Source organism: Choloepus didactylus, chromosome 16 (genome assembly GCF_015220235.1).
Source record: "Choloepus didactylus isolate mChoDid1 chromosome 16, mChoDid1.pri, whole genome shotgun sequence".
NCBI classification, from domain to species: Eukaryota; Metazoa; Chordata; class Mammalia; order Pilosa; family Megalonychidae; genus Choloepus; species Choloepus didactylus.
In genome coordinates, this window is record NC_051322.1 from 48,764,815 (window position 1) to 48,791,132 (window position 26,318).

The 26,318-nt window shown below is 40.8% G+C and overlaps 1 pseudogene; it reads left to right on the plus strand.

Moving 5' to 3' along the window:
- LOC119511279 lies at positions 1-26,249 on the plus strand (annotated as a pseudogene).
- Positions 26,250-26,318: the final 69 nt, after the last annotated feature.

Genomic DNA, 26,318 nt, shown 5'->3' on the forward strand with positions numbered 1-26,318 from the left:
ATGGTTGCCCAAACCCCCGGTAAGAGGCCGTGGGACAGTCGGCTTTCCAATGACCTGTTTGGTGGCACCGTGAGCAAGGACCCAGCGGCGGGCCTTGCGGTTGCTGAATCATTTGCTGAGTGCAGTGTTTGGCCCAGTGGCCTGTTTTACCTCAACGAAAGCAAGGGTGGGGCAGCACTTTTTTTTTTTTTTTTATTAAATTCAGTTTTATTGAAATACATTCACACACCATACAATCATCCATGGTATACAATCCACTGTCCACAGTATGATAACATAGTTATGCGTTCATCACCACAATCTATCTCCGAACATTCTCCCCACATCAGAAAGAACCAGAACAAGAATAAAAAATAAAAGTGAAAAAAGAACACCCAAATCATCCCCCCATCCCACCCCATTTGTCCTTTAGTTTTTATCCCCATTCCTCCACTCATCCATACACTAGATAAAGGGGGTGTGATCCACAAGGTCTTCACAATCACACTGTCTCCCCTTGTAACCTACATTATTATATAATTGTCTTCAGGAGTCCAGACTGCTGGGTTGGAGTTTGGTAGTTTCAGGTATTTACTTCTAGCTATTCCAATACATTAAAGCCTAAGAGGTGTTATCTATATAGTGCATAAGAATGTCCACCAGAGTGACCTCTCGACTCCATTTGAAATCTCTCAGCCACTGAAACTATTTTGTCTCATTTTGCATCCCCCTCTTGGTCAAGAAGATACTCTCAGTCTCACGATGCCGGGTCCACATTCATCCCCGGGAGTCATATTCTGCATTGCCAGGAAGATTTACACTCCTGGGAGTCGGGTCCCACGTAGTGGGGAGGGCAGCGAGTTCACCTGTCGAGATGGCTCAGTTAGAGAGAGAGAGGGCCACATCTGAGCAACAAAGAGGTACTCAGGAGGAGACTCTTAGGCACCATTACATGCAAGTTTAGACTCTCCTTTGTGGTAATGAGCTTCATAAGGGCAAGTCCCATGCTCGAGGGCTCAGCACATCAGACCGCCAGTCCCAATGTTTGTGACAGCATCAACACCAGTCCAGGTGAGGATGTCGAACATATCCGCACCTTCCCCCAGATCCTCAGGGCTGGGGAGGGGGAGGCTGTAAATATATTTTTTATTATCTGCCCAAATTACTCTAGGATGTGTCACTATTTCACTCCAGCCTATACTAACCTACCGTACCTCACTTCCTATTCAAAGTTCCATGCAATTGTGGTGTTTGAACAAATCGACTGTAGAATTATACCGTTTAGAAAATTTAGATCCTGTACCAAATAGATATCTATTCCCTTGGTCTCATATGGAAGTTGAAGTTTTAAAACACAATCACTTTCAACCTTTACCCTTTGGCCTGGCTTGCCCTGGTCTTAACCAGACCTGCTTCATTCATATCACTAATTGAAGTCTGGGCTCTTTTTCAACTTTCTTTTTTTTTTTTTTTTTTTTTGACAGTGGCTGTATGCACTAATACTGACACTCATATCTGCCGAGCTCTAGCTCTGAGTTCCAGGTGTCTCAGAGATATGCATTGTTCCAGAGACCAATCAGGTTATACGCTAGGGGATCAGCATCTCAAAGTTTAGAGACAGGCATTACAATTCAGGGATAGAGTTAACTGCTGTAAGAGCTTACAATCTAGGGACTATTACAATAATTATGTCCACATTAGGCTACGTTCTAAGATTCAATTCTGAGTTTACACATTGTAGTTAGTCCATATTGGTGAGGCATTAAAGTGCCTTTATTTCTAGTGTTCTTCACTCAGATACTGTGTACAGGATCCATTTACCTCGTTGTGTGTCTCACAACTTCACTCCTTCTTGTAGTTGCTCAGTGTTCCACTGTATGCGTACACCACAGTACACCATTCCATTCTTCAGTGAATGTACCCTTAGGTCATCTGCACCCTTTGCAAATCATGATTACTGCCTCTGTGAACACCAGTTTACAAATGTTCATTCATGTCTCTGCTCTCAGATCTTCAAATGACATAACCCATAATGAGGTTGCAGGACCTTTCGGTCCCCACATACTTAACTTTTTGTGGAACAACCACACTGACCTTCAGAAAGGCTACACCATTCTACCTGCTCAACAGGTAGATAGGTACATCCCTCTCACCATGTTTTCTCCAACACTTTTACTCCTATATATATATTCCTACAATTTTAGAGTTATATTTCCATACCGTACATTTATCCACAGTGTACAGTCAGTTGTTCATGGTATCATCATAAAGTTGTACATTTATCACCACAATCAGCACTTGAACATACTGATTACTACAAGAAAAATTGTTTTTTCTTTTTAGCAATAAGAAAAAAAATGATAAAAAGAAAAATAACATGTCATACAATACAATATACTAGTAAGGACAGCAAATAGCACCACTACCAAGAATCCCATATTTCTCCCCTATATCCCCCTCTCATATACATTTAGCATTGGCATATTGCCTTTCTTACATTTTATGGAGGTATATTACAATGTTACTGTTGACCATAGACTCCAGTTTGCTTTGATTATGTTTTTTCCTGTATACCATCCCTTTTTCAACTCTCTACGTGGTTGACATTCATTTGCTTTCCCACATGCAAAAACATTTTTATATTTGTATACTTAGTAAGAGTCATTGGCTACTCCAGTTTTTGCCAAGTTATATAGTCCCAGTCTTTATCATCTATCTTTACCTCTGGTATCATACATTCTTCTATCCCACCTCTTTTAGCTTTACTCACAGACATCTTTATTCAGTGTACTTACAATACCGTGCTACCATCACACAGTATTATGCTCTGTTTCTGGATCTATGCAATCAATCCTAAACATTCTGTAGTCCTTCAGCATCAAATGGCTGATCTCGGAGCAGCACTTTTTTGCCCTCTAAATTTTGATTTTTATTACCATGGTTTAGACTGGGCTGCCTCAAGGCATTGGCAAGGAGCAAGTAACGGGCCTCATTGCTTTCCTGTCTGACCTTCTCTCGAACTGCCTCCCTTTCCTCTCTTTCTCTTTTTGTTTTTGTTTTTGTTTTTCTTCTTTTTCCTGTTCTTTTTGTTTTCTACCTTTTCTTTTTCTTCTTGTCTATTGTTAAATACTTTAAAGTCTGTTTTCATAAATTCCTGCTGGAGTGCTTGAGGACCTTGTTCTATTTTTTGATGTTTTTTTCGAATATCTGTGGCTGATTGGGTAATAAAATGAGTATGGAGAAAAAGCGCTCCTTCCCGTATGGAAGGATCAATGTTGGTATATTTTAGAATAGCCTCATTGAGGTGGTTTAGAAAGTTGGCAGGGTTTTCGTTAGCCTCTTGAAAATTTCCAAAATTTTGTCATAGTTAATGGCTTTAAAGCCTGCCTTTTTCATTCCTTCAATAATGCAAGTAAGGAAATGTTTCATTTTCTTTTTATCTGGGGATTGGTCTTGATAGTCCCAGTTTGGGTCTGCTGTGGGGACTGCATTTGTTCCCAGCATGCTGTGGAGAGAAATGGGGTTTTCTGTGGAAAGTTTATCAGCGTGGGCTGTAGCTGCAGCCCAAATGCAATCTTTCTTCAGGAGTTGTGGTGGAAGTTATAACAATATAAACATCTTGATAAGTTAAGTCATAGGATTGGGTTAAATATTTGAATTCTTTTATAAATTTGGTTGGATTGGCTGAGAAGGACCTGAGCTGTTTTTCAATTTGGCTTAAGTCTGAAAGGGAGAAGGGAACATGAACTTTCATGATGCTTTCCCAGCCTGCTACCTCTCGTAAGGGAAACAGACCTTCTGATGGGGGATTTATTATAGACGCTGGACCATGAGATCGAGTGAAAGGAGGTGAAAAGGGTTGGGGAGTTTGCGTAGAATCCAGGAGAGGGGGACAAAAGGTAGGTGCTAAGGTAGGAGAGGACTTATTAGGGGCAGGGGTAGGTTTGGAGGAGAAGAAGAGGGAAGGGAAGCGGAAGAGGTTGGAGAGGAATCGGGAGGAGGAGTATCTGAGGTAAGAGAGGGCTTGTTAGGGATGGGGGTGGGTTTGGGAAGGGAAGGGGTTGAGGATGAGGGGAGGGGAGTGGAAAGGGTTGGAGAAGAATGGGGAGGGGGAGTATAGTAGGGAGGGGGATGGTCCGCAGGGTCAAAGTAGCAGAAGCTGTTTAAAGGCTCTTCAGAGTTAGGGGTTTTGCAATTTCCATAGAGGGGGGAGCGGAAGGCTTGGAAGGTTTTTCATGAAGGAGGAGGATTTGGTGGGAGGCGAAAGAGTGGCACAAAGATGGTCGGAACCAAAGAGTCCAGAAAGCTTGAGAATAGGGAGCTTCAGACCATTTGCTGTTGCACCAAATAAAATTATCAAGTTCAGCGAGAATTTGCCAGTTGAAAGTGTCATTTTCTGGCCAGCGTTTTTGTTGTTCTAAAGAATATTGCGGCCAAATTGTATTACAGAAATGAATAGGTTTTTTTTTGGTTTTACCTCCCCTTCTGGTTGAAGTTTATTGAGATTGCGGAGTAAATATCCAAGGGGAGTAGATTTAGGAGGAAATGCAGTTTTGGAGTCACTTAAAATTGACTGGACATTACCCATGATTATTTAAGAAATTTAAGAGGCTTGTTGCTTGTTAGGGAACTTTGCTCGTGGGAGGCTTACGGAGATCGCCCGTGAGAGGCTTATGATGCCCCCACTCCTTTGGAGGCTTACGTCTCCTTGGATGAGGCTGACACGAATTGGGGCTATGCTTGTGGGAGGCTTACGGAGATCTCCCATGAGAGGCTCATGGTCCCCTCGCTCCTTTGGAGGCTTCCACAGGCCACCCAAAACGTTGCTCAAGTGAGACTAACAACCCAGATCTGTACGATCCGTCTCAACAACAAAGCAGGCATCCCCGGTTTGTCATTGGGGATCAGGAAATTGCGTGCAGTCTTTCGCTCAAGGCATCCCCCGAGTTACTTTGACTGCTGCAATGGGGAAAAACGCTCCCAGAGCATCAGAGAGTTTTAACTGAGTGTGCAGATTTTTCGGCTTACAAAGCCAGTCGCCGCGTTAGAGCAGGCCGAGGTGTCCCTGGGACACTGAACAAAACTCTTGGGAGGATCTGGGCAGAAAGACGTCACTTACCTAGGGCCAAATTGGTTATAGATATTTGAGAGCCATGAGGGTGAGCCGGCGTTGCGTCAAGGTGGTTTGAGTTGATGGACTCAAGCCACTGAATGCATGGAAACTTGAATGACTGTGTAGTTCGGGGAATAGAGTTGGCTGCAAGGCTGCCCCATTGCCCTGAGGGGCCGGGAAAATCAAACCTTAGTTGGTCCTCCAAATGGGGCTGAACAAGAGGCTGTCCCATTGCCCCTAAGGGGCTGGAGACTCAAGCCTCAGTTGAACCTCCGTCCCAGGTTTCAGCACCAGATGTCAGGTCGGAGTCGTTCAAGAAGCTACACAACTCAGCGAATAGAATTTTTAAGTAGAAAGTTTAAGATTTATTAGAGGAAGAAAGCAGGTGGGAGTGAAAATAAAGAAAGTGACTCCGGCTCTCTTTCCGAGAGCTGCGTTTTTAAAGAAAAAAAACCACGTTGGGAGGAAAGGGTGTCCACTGAGTGTTGTCCTGTGCCTTGAGTGGGTGAGGGCTTATCAACTTCTGAGCTGATTGGCTGCTAGGGTTCTGATGCACTACTCTTCTTTGAAGTGCAGCTGCATTATTTATTTGGAGGGAGCAGGCCTTTTCCACATGCTTATAGCCGTTCATCTTATAGACATAGCTGATCTTGCTTTATCCACCTTTTGGGGGTTGAGGTGCCATCATGACTGGAGTTTCTAAACAGCCTTCAACCCATATTTTATGGCACATCTGGTTTCTATGAGATAAGCTGCGGGGCCCCTGGGTCAGAAATTCCTTCTATATGTTAGACTCTTTTTCTGGGATCTGACAATATTAAGTATATTGGGAAGAAACTGTAGATGAATAATGTGTCTGAAAAGTTTACAAATATCCAGTCTTCCAATCTAGATTATTCTGGAACAAAGGACAGGGATTGTAATTTAGTAAGGGGAAAACCAAATTATATGAAAGCATGTTTGGGGTAAACCTGCATGAACACAAGGGATTGATCAAAATTTTTTTTTTTTTTAATTTTTCAGCCCCAAAGCCCACGTACTTTTGCTAATCAGGCTCTTTTTTTTTTTTTGTTATTGTTGTTTTTTAATTTTATTTTGAAATAAATTCAAAGTTGTAGGAACAGTTGCAAAAACAATACAAACCCCATACACAGAACTCCAGCATTCCCTGACCCCCCTCCCCCGATACCCCGAGCCACTAACTTTAACATGTTGTTACACCGCTATTTCTTTCCCTTCCTCTCTTCCTATCTATCATCCATCATCTATTGCTCTGTCTTCTGAACATATGAGAGTTAGCTGCACACATCCTTGAACATACACTATAATTCACATATACAATTCCTATGAACAAGAACATTCTTTTATGCAATCCCATTAAGCACAGCTAAGAAGTACAAGAGATTCAACAATGATACAAAGCTTACTTTCTATATTTCCTTTTCCTTATGTCCCAACTGTGTCCCTTTGAGCCTCCTGTCCTCCATCCTCAGATCCCATCCAGGGTCATCCTTGGCATTCAATTGTCATCTATTTAGACTGTCTTTTTTTTTTCCCCCTCAATTGTGGAAACATATATATGGCCTAAATCTTCTCATTCCACCCCCTCCCTAGCCTTCCATTAGTGGGATTAATCACATTTAGAATGTTGTAGTAGTCACAACTTAGTTTCCTTTGTATGTGGTGAATTGCTTTTCTCTTTCTGCTTTCAGAACTTGCTCCTTCTCTTCAGTATTTGACAGTCTGATCAGAATATGTCTTGGAGTAGGTTTATTTGGATTTATTCTATTTGGAATTCACTGGGCATTTATGCTTTGTGTATTTATATTGTGTAGAAGGTTTGCGAAGTTTTCCCCAACAATTTCTTTGACTACTCTTTCTAGACCTTTACCCTTCTCTTCCCCTTCTGGGACACCAATGAGTCTTAAATTTGGACGTTTTATTTTATCTATCATATCCCTGAGATCCTTTTCATTTTTTTTTGATTTTTTTCTCCATTCTTTCTTTTGTTCTTTCATTTTCTGTTCTGTGGACCTCTAGGACACTGAGTCGTTGTTCAGCTTCCTCTAATCTTGTATTATGAGTATGCAGAGTCTTTTTAATTTGGCCAACAATTTCTTGTATTTCCGTAAGATCTTCTACTTTTTTATTTAATCTTGCAATTTCTTCTTTTGCTCTTCTAGGGTCTTCTTGATGTCTCTTTTATTCTGTTCCATAGTCTTCTTCATGTCTTTTATATCCTATGCTATGTTTTCGTTCCTTGATTGTGATTGTCTGATTAATTGTGCCAAGTACTGTGTCTCTTCTGATATTTTGAATGGGTGTTTGGGATCTGGTTCTCCATATCATCTGGTTTTATCATATGCATTAAGATTTTCTGTTGTTTTTCGCCTCTTGGCATTTGCTTTGCTTGATAGGGTTCTTTCAAGTTATAAAAAAAAATACCAATCTAATTTTTCGGAAATACAAGTTGGTGGGGTACACTTTCTCCAACTAACCAGCAGATAGCATCTGCAAGTCACCTATACCCCTCAAGTCAGTTCTCCCCAACTCTGTCTCTGTGGTGTGTGGGGAAATGATTTTTGTGGGATTTGGTTGGTGAATACTCAGTTTGGGTTTGTTGTTGGAGCTGTCTGCCCTGAATGTGGTGTGTGTATCTGGGTGGTCAGGGAGGCAGGGCTGCTTTAATATTCAAACCGCCCAGGTGTTCCCAGAGATTCAAGGCTGTTGCAAGAGTCTAAGCTTTCATTTCAGTTTTGCCCCAGATTTTCTCTGTCACTGACCCACAAACCACCAGCATTGACGTAGCGTCCCTGGGTTTTCCGAGCGGGCCCCCCTTCGCAGCTGTGATCTTCCAGGACCTCTGCTGAGGGAAGGCTGTGCTACGTCACTAGTGCGTGTCATCCCTCAAGGGAAGCCCCAGGCTGCTGGGCCATGCAGGGGCGCTCTCTGCTTGATGCAAAGATTAGCCTATAATTCTTGACTGGTGTAAGTTCTGAATGACAGAACTGGGCCCCACCCCTTTCCTCTTAGAGAAGATAGATGCCTTAGGGGGAGGTCATTAGCATTTCAGTGGTCTCTCTCTGCGTGTGCTATACCCCTGTCTGAGTCACAGAACTGGGAACTGAAAATGGCCGAGGCTTTCTCCACTGAGTCGAAAAAGGAACAGAGCTAATCCGAGGCAACCTTCTGCCTTTCCAAGGTTAGTCGTCACCCAAAGCCTCTATCTACTTGTTGGGGATTCATACCTTGTAGTGAGCAGTTCACACTCTCTAATTAAAACCCCAGCTGGAGCTCAGCTGAGCTATATTCGCTCGCTGGGAGAAGGCTTCTCTCTGGGACCATGAGGCTTTGTAGCTCGGGCTGTGGGGGAGGGGTCTCCCGATTTGGATTTGCAGTTCTTATTTACAGATTTTATGCTGTGATCTTGGGCATTCCTCCCAATTCAGGTTGGTGTATGATGAGTGGACGGTCACGTCTGTCCCCCTGCAGTTATTACGGATTATATACTAGTTGTTTCTGGGTTTTTTTAGTTGTTCCAGAGGGACTACTTAGCTTCTGCTCCTCTCTGTGCCGCCATCTTAGATTGGCCGGAATTGATCAATTTTAACACTCCTAAAGTTGTTCCTAAAGAGCTGGAGGTGGGAAGCACATACCCAAGCGCCGTTTAGCAGAGAGGGGTCCCTGTGTCCAGTATTGGGGCCCCATTGCCCTCTAGACTCTGCCCTTATGTCCTGCCTCTATCCCAATAGTCATTGACCTTGATATGAAATTCAGCCCTTCTTGAATTTTCCTTATTAGACTGTGAACAATTCTTCCTACCAAGCATTCATGACTTTAGTAGATAGCTTGATGGGATTCTGGTGCCAGATATTAAGATTGTAAATATTTCTCTACCTCATCACAAAAAAAGAAATATATTAAAGGATATCATTTTCTATAAAGGGGTATCCTAGCACAGACCTTGAGGATAGTTTTATATAAACCTTTAGTGTGTAACAATTTAAATGAACATGAATAATACATAACCTAATAAGTGAATGCAAATCAGTTCTGGAATTCCTTATTAAAATTTTTGATCAATACTTTGGTCAACCAAAACAGAATCATTTTTCTTGCTGGATGTGTAATAATGACTCCTAAATGTTCCTCAAACAATAAGAATATACTAGTGTAAAAACTAATTTAAGTCACAAATTTTGAGAGAGAAAGTAAAAGACTGAGAGACTTAACTTTGCAATTAAAGATAATTATGATAAAGAGTACATAGCATGTTTAAAGATATTTAAACAAAGATATTATAAATGTTGAGTTTTTTCTTTTACTATTTTTTTGTTTTCTTGTAAAAAGGCAATTGTAAGAAGTTAATTATGAAAAGGCACAAAAGATGTTCAGGCTCCAGTGATATTAGGAGAGTGCATTAACTTTGACCCTTGAAAGGGCAAGCTCCTCTAAAAATTCCTTTTTCTCTTTTTAAAGAAATAAAGCCAATGAGTAAATTAGGCCTTTTCAAGGGTCTCAGATGGCAGAGGTTTATTGAAGGAAACATAGAAAAGTCAAGAAGCAGAAGAAAGCATCCCAGTTGCTGAGAACAGCATTGCATTAAAATTATAACAGCAACTCATCCCTTGGTACCCACATCCGTTGCTCCTAACTTTGATGATGCTTCCATTTTAGTGCTCAGTTTTTCTGCTTCCAATACCTCTGATGACCCAGATGCTTCTCTATTGCTTAAACTTCTCTCTTCAGTTTTCATGGCCTCTACTTACAGGCTTGGAGCCGTCGTTCTGTGAGTCTCTTACCTTTAAGTCTGGGGGCTCCCTCTTCTCTGTGAGTCACATTCCATCACCCCAAGGGGAAGTCCTGATGGGGTCCATTTCTCACAGTCCTGTTGGGAAGAAGTCTCAGCCCAGGCCAGCTCATATGTTGGTGACCTCGTCTTCTGATTCTTACTATTGTTAATCATCAGAATCACCTGATGGGTATTTTCAAAGAAACAGAATCTCAGGCTCCATCCTTAGGGAGTCTGGGCTGGATCCCATGAGATTGTTTATAAGAAACTCTCCAGATGATTCTGAAATACTTCTTTAGATGGCTAGCTTTGTGTCAGGCATACATTTCTGGTCTAATCAGCTATAGTTAGGATTTGAGGGTCAACTTATCCAAAGAATAAGGGAACTTAATTTAGCTGCTATTCCAAAGAAGAGGGCAGTGTAACTGGCAAGCCCATTGAAAGGTCTGTGTTTACTGAGTGCAGGTCAGAATGAGTGGTGCATTAGAAGCAGAATAAAAGATCACTTGAAAGAGATGAGTTTCGGAGTTGACTTAGGGCACAGAAACTTTTTACTTTAACTGTGTTTCTTGTGTCATTTTGATAAATGAACCATATTTTCTGGAACTCCTCCTATTTTATGTCTTCTCTCTCTGGCAGCCTGCATATCTGCACCTTTTAAGTCCAGAGCAGTCTCCATAAGATGCAGTGCTAGAGAGAATAAAAAATATATTTACATCCACCCCTCCCCCTCACCGCAAGGAGCTGGGGGAGGGTGCAGAAGTGTTGGACTTCCTCACCTGGACTGGTGGTTAATGTTGTCACAAACATTGGGACTGGCAGTTTGATGTGCTGAGCCCTCTATCATGGGACTGTGCCCCTTGTGGGGCTCATTACTGCAAAGGAGAGGCTTAACTTGCATATAATTGTGCCTAAGAGTCTCCCCTTGAGTACCTCTTTGTTGCTCAGATGTGGCCCTCTCTCTCTAACTGAGCCACCTCAGCAGGTGAACTCACTACCCTTCCCCCTACATGGGACCTGACTCCCAGGGGTGTAAATCTCCCTGGCAATGCAGAATAATGACTCCCGGGGATGAAATCATGGACCCGGCATCGTGGAATTGAGAATATCTTCTTGACCAAAAGGGGGATGCAAAATGAGATGAAATAGTTTCAGTGGCTGAGAGATTTCAAGTGGAGTCCAGAGGTCACTCTGGTGGACATTCGTGTGCACTGTATAAATAACACCTCTTAGGTTTTAATGTATTGGAATAGCTAGAAATAAATAACTGAAACTACCAAACTCCAACACAGTAGTCTGGACTCCTGAAGACAATTGTATAATAATGTAGATTACAAGGGGTGACAGTGTGATTGTGAAGGCCTTGTGGGTCACACTCCCTTTGTCTAGTGTGTGGATGGATGGGTAGAAAAGTGGGGACAAAAACTAAATGACAAATAGGGTTGGATGGTGGGGGATGGTTTGGGTGTTCTTTTTTTACTTTTATTTTTTATTCTTATTCTGATTCTTTCTGATGTGAGGAAAGTGTTCAGAAATAGACTGTGGTGATGAATGCATAACTATATGATCATACTGTGAACAGTTGATTGTATACCATGGATGATTGTATGGTATGTGAATATATTTCAATAAAATGGAATTTAAAAAAAAAAAAGATCAAATGAGAGGGAGGAGGTATAACTGAGAAATTAGGATTTAACAGATGACTGTAACTACTGAATCATTACATAGATATTTCTTTTTATTGTTTACTGTTTTAGAATAACCAGGAGTACCTGAAGTTATTGAACTATAACCCAGCAGCCTTGATCTTTGATAATGATTGTATAACTAACTAGCAAAAAAAAAAAACAAAAAACAAAAGTCAGTTGCATGTGTTTGCATGGATCTAATTATGGATGTTTTGTTCTGTTTCACTGATCTATATATTGATCTCTGACAATACTACACTGTCTTAGTTAACCTACCTCTATTGAAAGTCTTAAAATTGGGTGGAGTGCAACACTAGTGGTCAATAAAAGGGAGAAGTATGGGGTATGGGATGTTTGAGGTCTTCTGTTTCCTTTTTATTTCTTTTCCTGGAGTAATGCAAATGTTCTAAATATGATCATGGTGATGAATACACAAATATGTGATAATATTGTGAACTATTGATTGCATACTTTGGTTGGATTGCATGGAATGTGAATATATCTCAATAAAATTGTGTAAAAAAAAAGATGCAGTGCTAGAAATGAGTCCTATAGTGTTTTCTCATGGGAAGTAAAGCATGGAGATCAAAATGGTTAACTATGTTGTTTCAAAAATCTTGAAATTAATATATTCACCAAATATTCCCTAAGGCTCCTTTGATAGACAAATAGATTAGGTTCACTTTCAGCGTAGCATTTTTCTTTGCTGCATGATCTAATAAAACTAGGGAATAAAAAAAGGAAAACATCTGTTACCTCAATGTAGAAGATTCTGATTTCAAGTGGCAAGTGTTAACTGACCAAACAGATAGGCAGAATATGTGTGTTGCAGCAGAAATGACCACATGCCAGGAAGTGAGATGTTATGAACTGCTTTATATTTATTGGTTGATGGAGCCTTGAAGGAGACATGATTTGGGTAACATTTTTTGAAGTTGTGTTTAGATTCTGGCATAAGGAGTGTATTTATTTGTACTCTTGGTTGCAAGTGAGAAAAACAAATCAAGTCATTTAAGGGGTTATTGGAACCATGGCTACAACCACTCCAAAACCCTTACTTACATTTTATAGCTTCAAATATTAAAGAAAGACTGACCTTATTCTCTCTTCATTTCAAGTCCCCAAATCCCCAGCAATGGGCTTCATTGGACACACTTGAGTCAAGTCTACACCCCTGGACCAATCAACTGTGGCCAAGGGGCAAGGCATAGGGAATAGAATGATTCTCAGAAGAAGGAAAGAGGAGGTGAGGGGGCGACTGGAGGGCAGCCTAAAAAGGACATCTACAAATAAAAAAGGAGAAAGGGAATGCTGTGATGTAGAGGGGAAGAGATGCCATACCAGGCAGTGTGTTACTACATCACAAGAGTAGGTTGGTCCTTCTTCCACAGGCCACAGCAGAGGTGCTTTGTTGTTGTTGTTAAGTAGCTATTGGTGCATCTTGTTGTATTGAATGTTCAGTGATGATTTCTTCGTGGAGAAACTAAGATTTTAAAGAATTGCCTAGCTTGGAAAAGAGTGCAGTCCTCTGAAGGAGAGAGAGCTGCAAGGAAATGGCAATAAAGGCAGCGAGGCCGAGCGAAGGGAACAGGTGGGCAAGAGAAATTAAAAAGAGACTTGGCCAGTATGGGTGGGTAGGGGTTTTTGTTGTCTCCACTCCCATCTCTTCATCTCATTCTCCTAATGCCAACCTTCACGTAGAGCGGCAGACCCCAGCCTCTCCATTTGTCTCAGGTATCTTCAGTTAGGAATTTCCTGTTTTCTTTGAAATCACCACCCTTCCCCACGCCTTACAGGGTGAAGGGGCATTTAACATGGGAAGGCATTTGGGACTTTGGTGCCTTTTGTGAGATGCCTTGGGTGGGACCAAGAGGAGAAAATGTAGGTTTCCAGTTTCACAGGACTGGCAACAGGATCTGGGATTTAAGAGAAACAGGCAAATGGGATCTGGAAGTTTTTGTTAATGTTAATCTGCCCATTCACTAGTGTAGGGACAATGGTCCTTATATCCTTACTTGGAGACAAGAGGACAATTGGTACTGCCTGAAGCACTATCCCTGTCAAACAATTAGGGATCTGGGTATGTGATCAGAGAAAGAGAAATAGCAAGTCCAAAAGGAGCCGAGAGGTCACTCTGGTGGGCACTCTTACGCACAATTTAGACAACCCTTTTTAGGTTCTAAAGAATTGGGGTAGCTGGTGGTGGATACCTGAAACTATCAAACTACAACCCAGAACCCATGAATCTCGAAGACAATTGTATAAAAATGTAGCTTATGAGGAGTGACAATGGGATTTGGAAAACCATAAGGACCACACTCCACTTTGTCTAGTTTATGGATGGATGAGTAGAAAAATAGGGGAAAGAAACAAACAAACAAACAGACAAAGGTACCCAGTGTTCTTTTTTACTTCAATTGCTCTTTTTCACTTTAATTATTATTCTTACTATTTTTGTGTGTATGCTAATGAAGGTGTCAGGGATTGATTTAGGTGATGAATGTACAACTATGTAATGGTACTGTGAACAATTGAATGTACAATTTGTTTTGTATGACTGCATGGTATGTGACTATATCTCAATAAAATGAAGATAAAAAAAATGTTGGAAGAGGTTGATAAATATTGGTCCATTTTCTGGCACTGCTTGGCATGAGTGTGGGAATTAGGTAGGGGGTATCTGAATGAGCAGGGTTTAGAATCTACTGTTAGACAAACATTTCTGAGTTTTTATTCCATGTATTCTCTTTAATCTCAATTTCATTTTTCAAGTGGATTTCCCAGTGAAAAGAGATTATTTATTATTGTAAATTTTTAAAAATTCAGTTTTATTGAGGTATATGCACATACCATACAGTCATCCACAGTGTATAATCAGTTGTTCACAGTACCATCATATAGTTGTGCATTTATCACCACAATCAGTTTTTTAACATTTTCCTTACTCAAAAAAAAAATTAATAAATAAAAATAAGGATAAGTTAAAAAGAACACCTAAAACATTCCATCCCCCACATCCCACCCTATTTTTCATTTAATTTTTGTCCCCATTTTTCTGCTCATTTGTCCATATACTGGATAAATGGAATGTAAGACACAAGGTTTTCACAATCACACAGTCACACCATGTATTAAGTTATAGTTATATAATCATCTTCAAAAATCAAGGCTACAATTTGACAGTTTCAGGTATTTCCTTCTGTCTATTCCAATACACTAAAAACTACAAAGGGATATCTATATAACATATAAGAATACCCTCCAGAATGACCTCTCAACTCCATTTGAAATCTCTCAGCCACTGAAACTTTATTTTGTTTTGTTTCACTTCCCCCTTTTGGTCAAGAAGATTTTCTCAATCCCACAATGCCGGGTCCATCCATTGCAAATCATGAATACTGCTGCCATAAACACCAGTGTGCAAATGTCCATTTGTGTCCCTGCTCTTAGTTCTTCCAAGTATATACCCAATAATGAGGTTGCAGGACCTTATGGCACCCACATACTTAGCTTCTTGCGGAACCACCACACTTACCTCCAGATGGGCTGCACCATTTTACTTCCCCACCAACAGTGAATAGGTACATCCCTCTCTCTAAGTTTTCTCTAGCACTTGTATCCCTCTGTTTATTTTTTTCTCCTGCAAGCTTATAGAGATACAGTCACATACCATACTATCATCCACGGTGTACAATCGATTGTTCACAGTGTCATCATATGCATTCATCACCACAATCAGCACTTGAACATATTCATTACTCCAACAAAAATTTAAAAAAAGAATAATAAAAAGATAAAAGAAAAAATAAAAATAAAATAAAATACAATAATATGGTCAGACCACACCACCACCACCAAGAATCCCATATCCCTCCCTTATATCCCCCTCTCATACACATTTAGCTTTGGTATATAGCCTTTGTTACATTTAATGGAAGTATATTACAATGTTACTGTTGACTGTTGAGTCCAGTTTGCAATGATGATATTTTTTCCCCAATACTATCCCTTTTTCAACAACTTGCAAGGTTGACATTCATTTGTTCTCCCACATGTTAAAACATTCTTCTATTTGTACATTTAGTCACCATCGTTGACCACTCTAGGTTTCACTGAGTTATACAGTCCCAGTCTTTATAGTCTATCTTTCCTTCTGGTACCATACATGCCCCTAGCTTTCCTGTTTTAACTTTACCCCCAGACATCTTTGTTCAGTGTATTTACAATATTGTGCTACAATCACACAGTATTGTGCTATCTGTTTCTGGATCTATACAATCAATCCTGTTGAACATTCTATACTTCTTCAGCTTCAAATGCCCGATCTCTACCCTCTTTCTATCTCCTGGTAACCTGTGTTCTCAGCTTTAACTCTCAAAGTTTGCTCATTAATGTTAGTTCATATTAGTGAAACCATACAGTATTGGTCCTTACATTTCTGGCTAATTTCACTCAACATAATGTCCTCAAGGTTCATCCATGTTGTTATATGTTCTGTGATTTTGTTCTTACAGCTGCATAATATTCCATTATGTGTATATACCACAGTTTGTTTATCCACTTGTCTGTTCATGGACATTTGGGCTGTTTCCATCTCTTGGCAATCATGAATAATGCTGCTATAAACATCAGTTTACAAATATCCATTTTGTCTTAACTTTCAGTTCTTCTGAGTATATACCTAGTAATGGAATTGCTGGATCGTAAGGCAATTCTATACTTAGCTTCCCGAGGAACCACCACACTGCTTTCCAGAGCGGCTGCACCATTCTACATTCCCACCAACAGTGAATAAGTGTGCCTCTTTCTCCACATCCTCTCTAGCATTTGTAATTTTCTGTTTTTTTGATAATAACCATTCTGGTAGGTGTGAGATGATATCTCATTGTGGTTTTGATTTGCATTTCCCTAATAGCCACTGAAGTTGAGTATCTTTTCATATGTTTTTGAGACATTTCTATTTCCTCTTCAGACAAGTATCTGTCCGTGTCTTCTGTCCATTTTTTAATTGAGTTGTTTGTCTTTCTGTTGTTGAGTTGTAGGATCTCTTCATATATTCTGTACATTAAGCCCTTATTGGATATGTGGTTTCCCATTGCGTAGGCTGCCTTTTTACTTTTCTAACAAAGTCCCTTGATGTACAAAAGTGTTTAACTTTGAGGAAATCCCATTCATCTATTCCTTCTTTCATTGCTCTTGCTTTGGGTGTAAGGTCTAGGAAACCACCTCCTATCACAAGATCTTTAAGATATTTCCCTACTAGACTTGACAGACATTTATAGAACACTATACCCACAACAGCAGGGTATACATTTTTCTCAACTGCTCATGGATCATTCTCTAGGATAGGCCACATATTTGGTCACAAAGCAAGTCTCAAATTTAAAAATATTGATATTATACAAAACACTTTCTCAGATCATAATGAAATGAAGTTGGAAATCAATAATAGGCAGAAGGTCAGAAAATTCATAAATATATGGGAGTTAAACAACACACTCTTAAACAAGCAGTGGGTAAAGGAAGAAATTACAAGAGAAATTAGTAAATATCTTGAGGCAAATGAAAATGAAAACAATATATCAAAACTCATGGGATACAGAAAAGGCAGTGCTGAGAGGGAAATTTATTGCCCTAAAAGCCTATATTAAAAGAGAAGAAAGGACAAAAATTGAGGAATTAGCTGTTTACCTGGAGGAACTAGAGGAAGAACAGCAAACTAACCCCAAAGCAAACAGAAGGAAAGAAATAACAAAGATTAGAGCAGAAATAAATGAAATTGAGAGCAGGAAAAAAATAGAATAAAAAAAACCAGAAGTTGGTTGTTTGAGAAAATCAATAAAATCGATGGATCCTTATCTAGGCTAACGAGAGAGAGAGAGAGAGAGAGAGAGAGAGAATGCAAACAAATACAATCAGAAATGGGGTAGTGGACATAACTATTGACCCCATGGGGTACTAGAATTACATAAAATGCTAAGTTACTTGTATTGCCAATCCGTCCCCCAGGGAACTGTGTACATAACTTATAAACACTCATGATGCCACAAACTGACTGTAGATCTGACCCCAAAGGACTCCCTGCCACTGCGGGGATTGAAAATATAGTATTTAAAACACCTGTAACTCTTCTATTGGCCAATAAAAACTTAGCTTATATATTGTTAAACCACCCACCCATCCAGTTTAATGCCAACATGTGGCATTTATTCTTGTTAAAAATTGTATATTACTGTTTCAGTAATGCATTAACTAAAGTGTTTTAAGTATTTAGCATTAGTCTAACAATTTTTTTTTAATTTTAATGGTAATTGTATGCTGTAGAATGTTTGCTTGAAAACAGTTTCCAAAATTATTTTGGTAACTTAAGTATAAAAGACATAAAGGATGTTTTTTATTAAAAGGAAAAAGAAAGTAGTTTTGTCCTGAATGACTGGTTGTTTCAGAATGAAGAAAAAGAGAAAATGTAGGAGAAAACCTGAATGGATACAGAAATTTGCAGAAGTTTGCGGAAAGGGAAATTTATTTCTGTGGTCAAAGTTATGTAAAATTTAATCAGTCTATCTACAAAATATTGAACATTTATCTGATGATCCTTTGTCCAAATGGTTTAATTCTTTAGCTTGGCCATGGCACCACTTATTAATAGGATTACTGTCCATATGTACTGGTTTACTTGTACCCTGCTGTTTACTGTATTGTTGTTGTGGATTATGGATGCAATGTCTGTCCTACGGTGAATGCAAATTGCTGCATGGTGGTGGATTGTGGGAGCCCAGGCCCAGGATGTGCACACAGCAGCTTGGGTGACTTAGGTCAGTTTTGACCTACTTTCCTTGTAAAATCAGGCCTCTGGCACTAATGTAATCTATAGCTTACCTCTCTCCTGAAACTACTTCCTTCCTGAAATTCCCTGAGATACTGTTATCTACAAGATAACCTATAATCCTCCCCTTTTCCCTGTTTACTACAATTGAGCCCTCTCTATGTTTCCAAGACACACACCCCGTGCTTATACTCTCATACCCATTGGAATGTCTTTGTCCTAACCCTTATAAACCACTCCCTGGCACTCCCAGCTTTTGCAGAGTATCTTCACATTGAGCTCTGAACCCACCACCATTCAGTGCAGCTCCTGAATCCAGGGCAACGTGACTGACTTTTATTTCCTTAATAAGTCAACCCCGAATAAAAGCTCATGTCTCACCCCACCCCAGCCTCTGGTAACTTGTGTCCTAGTTTCTGACTCCATGAATCTGCTTATTCTAACTATTTCATATTGGTGAGATCTTACAATGTTTGCCCTTTTGTGTCTGCCTTGCTGAAACCTTGGTGTTGGACTTCTGGTCTCTGTAAAAGCATAAGGCAATAAATCCTGGTTGTTCAAACCAAAAAAAAAAAAAAAAAAAGCTCATATCTCAGAATGTGCCTGGCATCTTCTTTAGTCCTTCAGCTGCAAAAGCCCCCTTGGGCCACACAATACAAGTTGGTAGTTGACCAAGTTTGGAATTCACATTCATTGTTTCCAGTCCTTGTGCTTTCCACTTTACCATGATGACGTTCTATTGGATCATAGTGAGACAGGGTTAGAATTAAGGTGGTGGCTTGGCTGAGCAAACAGCATATTCCCAAAATGGTCAGGCCTCAAGGAGGAAGATATCTATGAGAAGAACAGCAATAAACAGCACTTGGGCGCCAAAGGACCCCCACCTGAGTGAGTTGTCTACAGAGAAGGGTGGAGCCGACCCACCTACTCAAATGTACTATCTACCCTGAAAGAGCCCCGAACAAGGAAGGGAAGGGGGAACAGGAGTAAGAAAAGCTAATGTATAAAAGCAGATTGACCCCATTACCAAGGCCTCTTGCCTGTCACCCCTCTTGTCTTTGCGAGAGGGCCCACATGTTCTCTCACATGCACTCTTAATAAATTTTCTGCCTGCTTACTCTATGTTGTGCTGTGCCTTTGAATTCTTTCTCACAGCATGGCCAAGAACCTGGAAAGCTGAATCAGGCAACACTAGAGCTTGACCTAGTTCCTCCTACTGGGAAAAGTTATTGATCATGGAAACGAGCTCCAACACAGCCTAAGCAGGACCCAAGGGCCCTGTACAAGCTTTGGCACAGGGATGGAACAAATGAACAAGTGGAGAAGACCACGATTAGCCCAGGATTTGCATTTTATTGCTTGTAGGTACCGGACTTCTTCTTCCCAGCAGTCTGGGATAGCTATCAGGGTAACTTGGAGGAATTCAAGAATTGTCTGGCTCCAAATGGCGTGGAATGGGGGGATGATTTGGGTGTTCTTTTTTCACTTTTATTTTTTATTCTTGTTCTGGTTCTTTCTGATGTAAGGAAAATGTTCACAGATAGATTGTGGTGATGAACGCATAACTATGTTATCAGACTGTGGACAGTTGATTGTATACCATGGATGATTGTATGGTGTGTGAATGTATCTCAATAAAACTGAATTTAATTAAAAAAAAAAAAAAAAAGAAGAATTGTCTGGCTCGTAGATTCTCAGATTCTATCCATAGGAAGATGTCCCCGGCCCAATAAGAGGAGACAGTGCTTTGTTTAACACACCATCCTGGAGAAGTCAAGGGACATAGAAACAAGGATTTTTTGATGACTGTGTGGCCTTTCCAGGTTATTACATTCTATATGTCACCAGGCAAATCATAAAAATTTTGGATGTTTCATACAACCCCTTTTAAATAGGTGGCATGGGGGTTTGGCTGGGACTGAGAATGCTAATTCTAAAACCCAACAGATGTAGCACAGCATTCTAAGGCAATTAACTGGGACAGCAAAAGCAACAAAAGGAAAGTCATTATGCAAATACAGGGCCATTCAATGCCATTCTTCTTGCATAGATAATATCAGAAACCTGCTTTACACCCAAAGGACTTGAGGATAGATGCAAAATGTTTTCTTTCAGCACAATTCACCCCTTTCTGACCCAGCTGTTCCTATTAAGCCAGGCTAACAGATTTTGCTTAACAAAGACCAGCAGATGATTTATGATATAAATGATGTTCATCTTGTATTCTGGTTTGGTTTCTCTTCAATAGCTTCCTTCTCAACTTTCAAGATTTTTTCCTAAGTTTCAGGGTCAAAGAGTCTCAAAAAAATAAGCAAGGAAAATAATCTTTTTAAATGGATAGAAGACATAAATATAAGAACCAAAACTATAAACCTCCTAGAAGAAAACATAGGGAAACATCTTCAGGACTTTAAGTTAGGCAAGTTTCTTAGGTTTTATACCAAAAGAATGAGCAACAAAAGAAAAAATAGATAAATGAGACTTCATCAGAATTAAAAACTTCTGTGCATCAAAGGGCTTTATCATGAAAGTAAAAAGACAATCTACACTATGGGAGAAATATTTGAAAACCATATATTTGATAAGGATTTAATATCCAGAATATATTAAAAATTAAACTCAACGACAAAAAGACAAAGAACCCAACTAAAAAATGGGAAAAAAGACTCAAATAGACATATCTCCAAAAAAGATATACAAAATGCCAATAAGCACGTGAAAAGATACTCAACATCATTAGCCACTAGGGAAATGTAAATCAAAATCACAATGTGATACCATTTCACACCCACTAGAATGGTTATATTAAAAAAAAAAAGGAACATAACAAGTGTTGGGATGTGGAGAAATAGGAATCTTTGTACATTGTTGGTGGTAATGTAAAATGGTGCAGCTGCTGTGGAAAAATTTGGTGGTTCCTCAGAAAGTTAAGTATAGAATTACTATATGACCCAGCAATACCACTTTTATGTATATACCCTAAAGAACTGAAAGCAGGGAGGTGAACAGATATTGCACACTGATGTTCAAAGCAGCATTATTCACAGTTGTCAAAACATGGAAGCAACCCAAGTATTCATCAACAGATGAAAGGATAAACAAAATGCAGCATCTACATACAATGGAATATTATTCAGCCGTAAAAGTGAATGACAACATGGAAAAACCTTGAAGACATCATGTTGAGTGAAATAAGCCAGACCCAAAAGGACAAATTGTATGAGTTTACTGATATGAAATAATTAGAATTTGAAAATTCATAGACACAGAAACTAGAATGCAGGTTACCAGGAGCCAGTGTGGGGGTGGAGAATGGGGAGTTTAATGCTTAATCGATACAGAGTTTCTGTTTGGAGTGATGGAAAATCTTTGGTAATGGATGGTGGTGCTGGAGGCCCAATTTTGTGAATATAATTAACACCACTGGGTTGTTTATTCGAAGGTGGTTAAAATGTGAAATTTTAGGTTGTATTTATGTTACCAGAAAATTTTTTTTAAAATCATGGAACTGTACAACACGAAGAGTGAACCCTAATGTGAAACAGTGCACTACTGGTAATAGTAAATTACAGTGACATTGTTTCATTTGTTGTAACAAAAGTACCACACTAATGCAAAATGTTAATATTGGGAAAATTGTTAGGGGTGGGTGTATGGGAGCTCTGACATTTCTGCATGATTTTTATATAAACCTACAACTTCTCTATTAAAAAAAAATGTCTAGTCCATTTCTCACCTATTTTGCATCTCATTAGCTGTAAAGTTCGCTTCAGAAAGAAAGGGTATTTGTTTTGTTCTACCACCTAACAACTCAGATGGTGATAAATGGCTGTGATTCTTCTTTCCCCTCACAATCTTCTCTTCCCAGAACCCTTCCAGGTTAGTGTTACATTGCCTGAGGACCCTTTGCTGAAAGAGGAAAGAGGTAGTTGCCATGATTTTTAAGTTATTACCGAAATGTAAAATCCTTAGACACATAAAGAATGTGTATATTACAAAGGGTGAAGGGATAGAAGGATGCTGTTGTGGTGTTTCTACAAATTCTAAATGACAGTGCAGGCTCAGCACCAGGGAGGACGGCTCAGAATTGGGAGGAATGCAAGGGACAGGGATTTAGAAGAAAGTCGAAAGAGAAAACAACAAGAGGCTGACAGAAGAAAGGCCAGGTCTGATGAGACAGGCATCCTTTTTGGATAAACAATTCTATAGGGGAAATATCTTTGACCTGGAACTGGAAGATCCGGGTTTTAGATTAGTTTTGCCATCACCGCTGTATGATCTTGCCTCAGTTTCCCCTCAGCCACTTGAGTATCACAACACTGACTTTGCTCCCCTAACAGGGTGATGGTAGCAAATGGGATGCAAATGAAACCCTCTGTAAACTATGAAGCAGGATGCAAGTAAATATGAGATCTCTAGAGCCAAACATCAGAGAGAGCCAGGGGAGGGCCTACCTGTGCAATTAGGAAGCAAGGAGCTGACTTCAGCTTTCCTCTTCTCACTGTGCTTTTCCATCCTGCTTCCCTGCCTCTCCAAGAACCACAGCTACAAAAAGACAGCACTTTCTGATGACCGATTTATCAGATCAATGTTTCTTCTTCCTAGGTGCACCCTGATGAATCCCTTCCCATCATCCAATACCCATTTATTAGATTCCAATGCAGACAACATCCTCTGCTTTTCTATTCTGTCTCCAGATAAGTCCACAGCAAAGATAAGGCTAGTTTCCTTTTCTTTAAATGCAATTTTACTGAAATATATTCACATACCATACAGTCATCCAAAGTACAACAGTTGTTCACAGTATCATCATATAGTTGTGCATTCATCACCACAATCAATTTTTGAACCTAGTTTCCTTTTGCATCCAAACAAGCATCAGTTGATTTTCTTCCACTTTCTTCCCAATTATGTCTTGGGAGAAAATGTATAACCTCTAAGGTAATTTTTGAAAATAGCGGATAACATTTGTACTGTATAATTTACTGTTTAAACACTCAGGGGTTAGTGTTGTGTCTCCTAAAATTTTTTTGGGGGGGGGACACTTTGTGGTCACATCCATATACATGATACTGTCAGGATGGAGGACTGGCAAGAAAGGAGGGTTTTTAGACGTAGGTACCATTGACTATTGCTATCGCCATGTGGAAGCCATGAAGCCACAGCTCTGTGAGGGTGAGTGTTTCTCCTTGAAGGGAACAGCTAATTCTACTGTCCAACATCCTGAAGCAGGAGTGGGGTGTGGAGAGGACAACCTCTGGGGTGCAACTGGGTCTGAACTCAATTAGTGAGGAACCCTAGAGATGCCTGGAATTACCACTGCAGTGTCCAGCTGGCTCCTGCTCTGTGGACATCTGTTCTAAGATGGTCAGGAATCCTTGAGGTTAGGTTTAGTAGCAATTATAAGGTAGCCTCTACATCATTTTCTATATTCCAACTTTGCTAAAAATTGATAAAAGCTGCCGTCCGGTCTCAGTTGTTCTCTGGGGAATTAGTGGCAACAGAGTCCCCAAACTGAGGTCAGAATGGAAGCAGCAGAGTGGCCATCAGTGGGGACAGCACCCTATTTCACAAGGGTCACCAGGGCTGAGGTTAGGAAGAAATGGAGAGACCCGTGGTGTAGCTGCCTTGAAGCAGGCCCTTGGGAAACTCCACAATTGTTGGGAAGGCCCTTAGAGGGAAGTGGGTCATTTGGGGTATTAGAGCCATAATAAGTTGAATAAACAAGGAGGATGTGATCTCATTTTGTGGTCAAACGCCCTTTAGTTACAGCAATGTTGCTCAATACTCCACTCCTTTCTTCTAAAACCATTCTTACCAAACCCCTTTCTAATAATCCGTCAGCTTCCTAAATATTTACCAACAGAGAGAGAATACCCTGGCAGTGAAAGTGTGTATTCCAGTTTTCCTGGAGGCTTTATTTTGCTTTGTTAATCAATATTGCCATTCTTGTCCATAAGCAACCTTTTATGAGTTTGGTAAATATGAGTCAGTCCTTGAACATCTATAGTGCACACAAACAAAATCATATTTTTGGTCCTGCAAAGCTGAGGGCAACATGCTCATACTGTCCCCACACCAGGACTGCCACTCTGTGAGGCCCAAGGTGACCAGCTGGCTCCCAGGCGGCCTTCTCTAGTGACTCCTCTTTACCGACTACATCACCCCCCCCATGACTCCTCCTGATGATCCCCCACCCCATACAAAACCTCCTCATGACCCTTCCCTGTTGCCACTGGTTGAGCTTCACAAGTCTCCCTTACGTGCGGTAATTCTCTAGCCTGCTTGCCACCCCTGCTGCTGCTGTCACCCCGGGGGACTTCAGTGAGTGTAACGACCCCACACCCTGAACTCACGTCCTTCCTACACCTCCATTCAACCCGTGTGTCGGGGTATTTGACTCCTCCCTCCTCATCCTCATCCACTGTAGTTCCACACAGCTCATTTTGTACGTCCTAAAATCCACGTTCTTTTCTCCGACACTGGGCAAGTGAGCGCTTTTAGAGAAATCTGTAAGTCTTCAGAGCGTTTTTGGGTGGGCTCGGCGGCGCAGGCCTCGGACGGCTCCCGCGGGCCAGGAGAGCGGCCGTCACCGGGTCCCGTGGGGAGGGCGAGGCCGCGGGAGGCCGCGGAGGACGCAGGAGCGGAAGGAGGCGCGCGAGGCCGAGGTCCGGGAGCTCGGGCTGAGCACTGGTCCTCCTAGTGGGAGCGCAGCGCCCCGCCGAGGCCGAGCCGGACGAGCAGCTGCCCCCACGGCTGCAGGAGGAAGTGGTGGCGCCTTCTCCAGAACTCGGCCTCGGCCGTCGCCCAGCTCTGCAAAGACCGAGTGTGTCAGGAGCCAGGACTTTCTCTCAGGGTCTCTTTTCAAAATGCAGCCACCACCGTCACCCATCTCGACAAAGAACGGGAAGATCTGATATTGGAATTCACATTGGCTATTAGCCAGGCAATAAGGATGTGTTGGCTTGGGTTAAAAAACGCAGAAAAACTGTTTGTGGAGAAGATTCGATCACATTCCTGTGTGGAAGAGTTCCTCCACCTGGAAACTCTAGAGCTCCCCGGAGACTGACTGTAGTGTCCCCTACCTGAGCTACTTAAACAGAAACTAGCTCGTCTATAGAGACTGATTTGCAACCCTTCCGGGAAGCCAGAGCTCTACATGGTAAAGCCGTTTAAACATTTCTTTGGAAAAGGGGGTGAGTGTGCCTGTGGACCCATTTTCACGGTTAGAGTTAGGTTCAGATATACTGTGGTTTTTGTTTTTTTTTTTTTTTTGGTCCATTATGACGAACACTTGTTCCAGAAATGTTTACATACAATGTAAGTAAGCACTTAAATGGGCAATTTTTGGACTGTCAGTCCATCTTAAATATTATGTTTTTAAGAAAGTTGGTTTGAGCTTATTGGTGTTACACTTAACAGAATCTCCCTGCAAATTGATTAGTATTTATTGCTTTGCATTTATCTATTGTACATGTTTTCTTATTCATTTCTGAGTTAAAGAGGATGCTCTTGTGTTGTTAGAATTCTGTTACATTTATAACTGTTTGGAGAACCTGACCAGTGACCAGGCAGATAGGAATTGGGTTCATTCTCATGGGAACTCCGTTGAGGTCCTTAGTGATCTAATGTGCCCTAGTGTGACCTCAGTAGATGTGCATACAGGTAGGAAGAATCTTTATGCCTATTGTTTTATGCTTATTGTCCGTTAGGTCAGTCTTATTAGAGGTGCAGTCAGTGGGCAGGCCTGTCATCACCTTCCCAGGCCAGATCTGTCACCAAAAGGCCTTCTCGGCCACGGGATCTGAGTACGAGCTGGAGAAGCCTGGGAAATGGAGTCAGAGATAAGGCTGTTGTTGCTTGTTGCTCTCTAACATAGACTTCCAAAGAGAACTGGGCGTGTTACCTTCTATATGA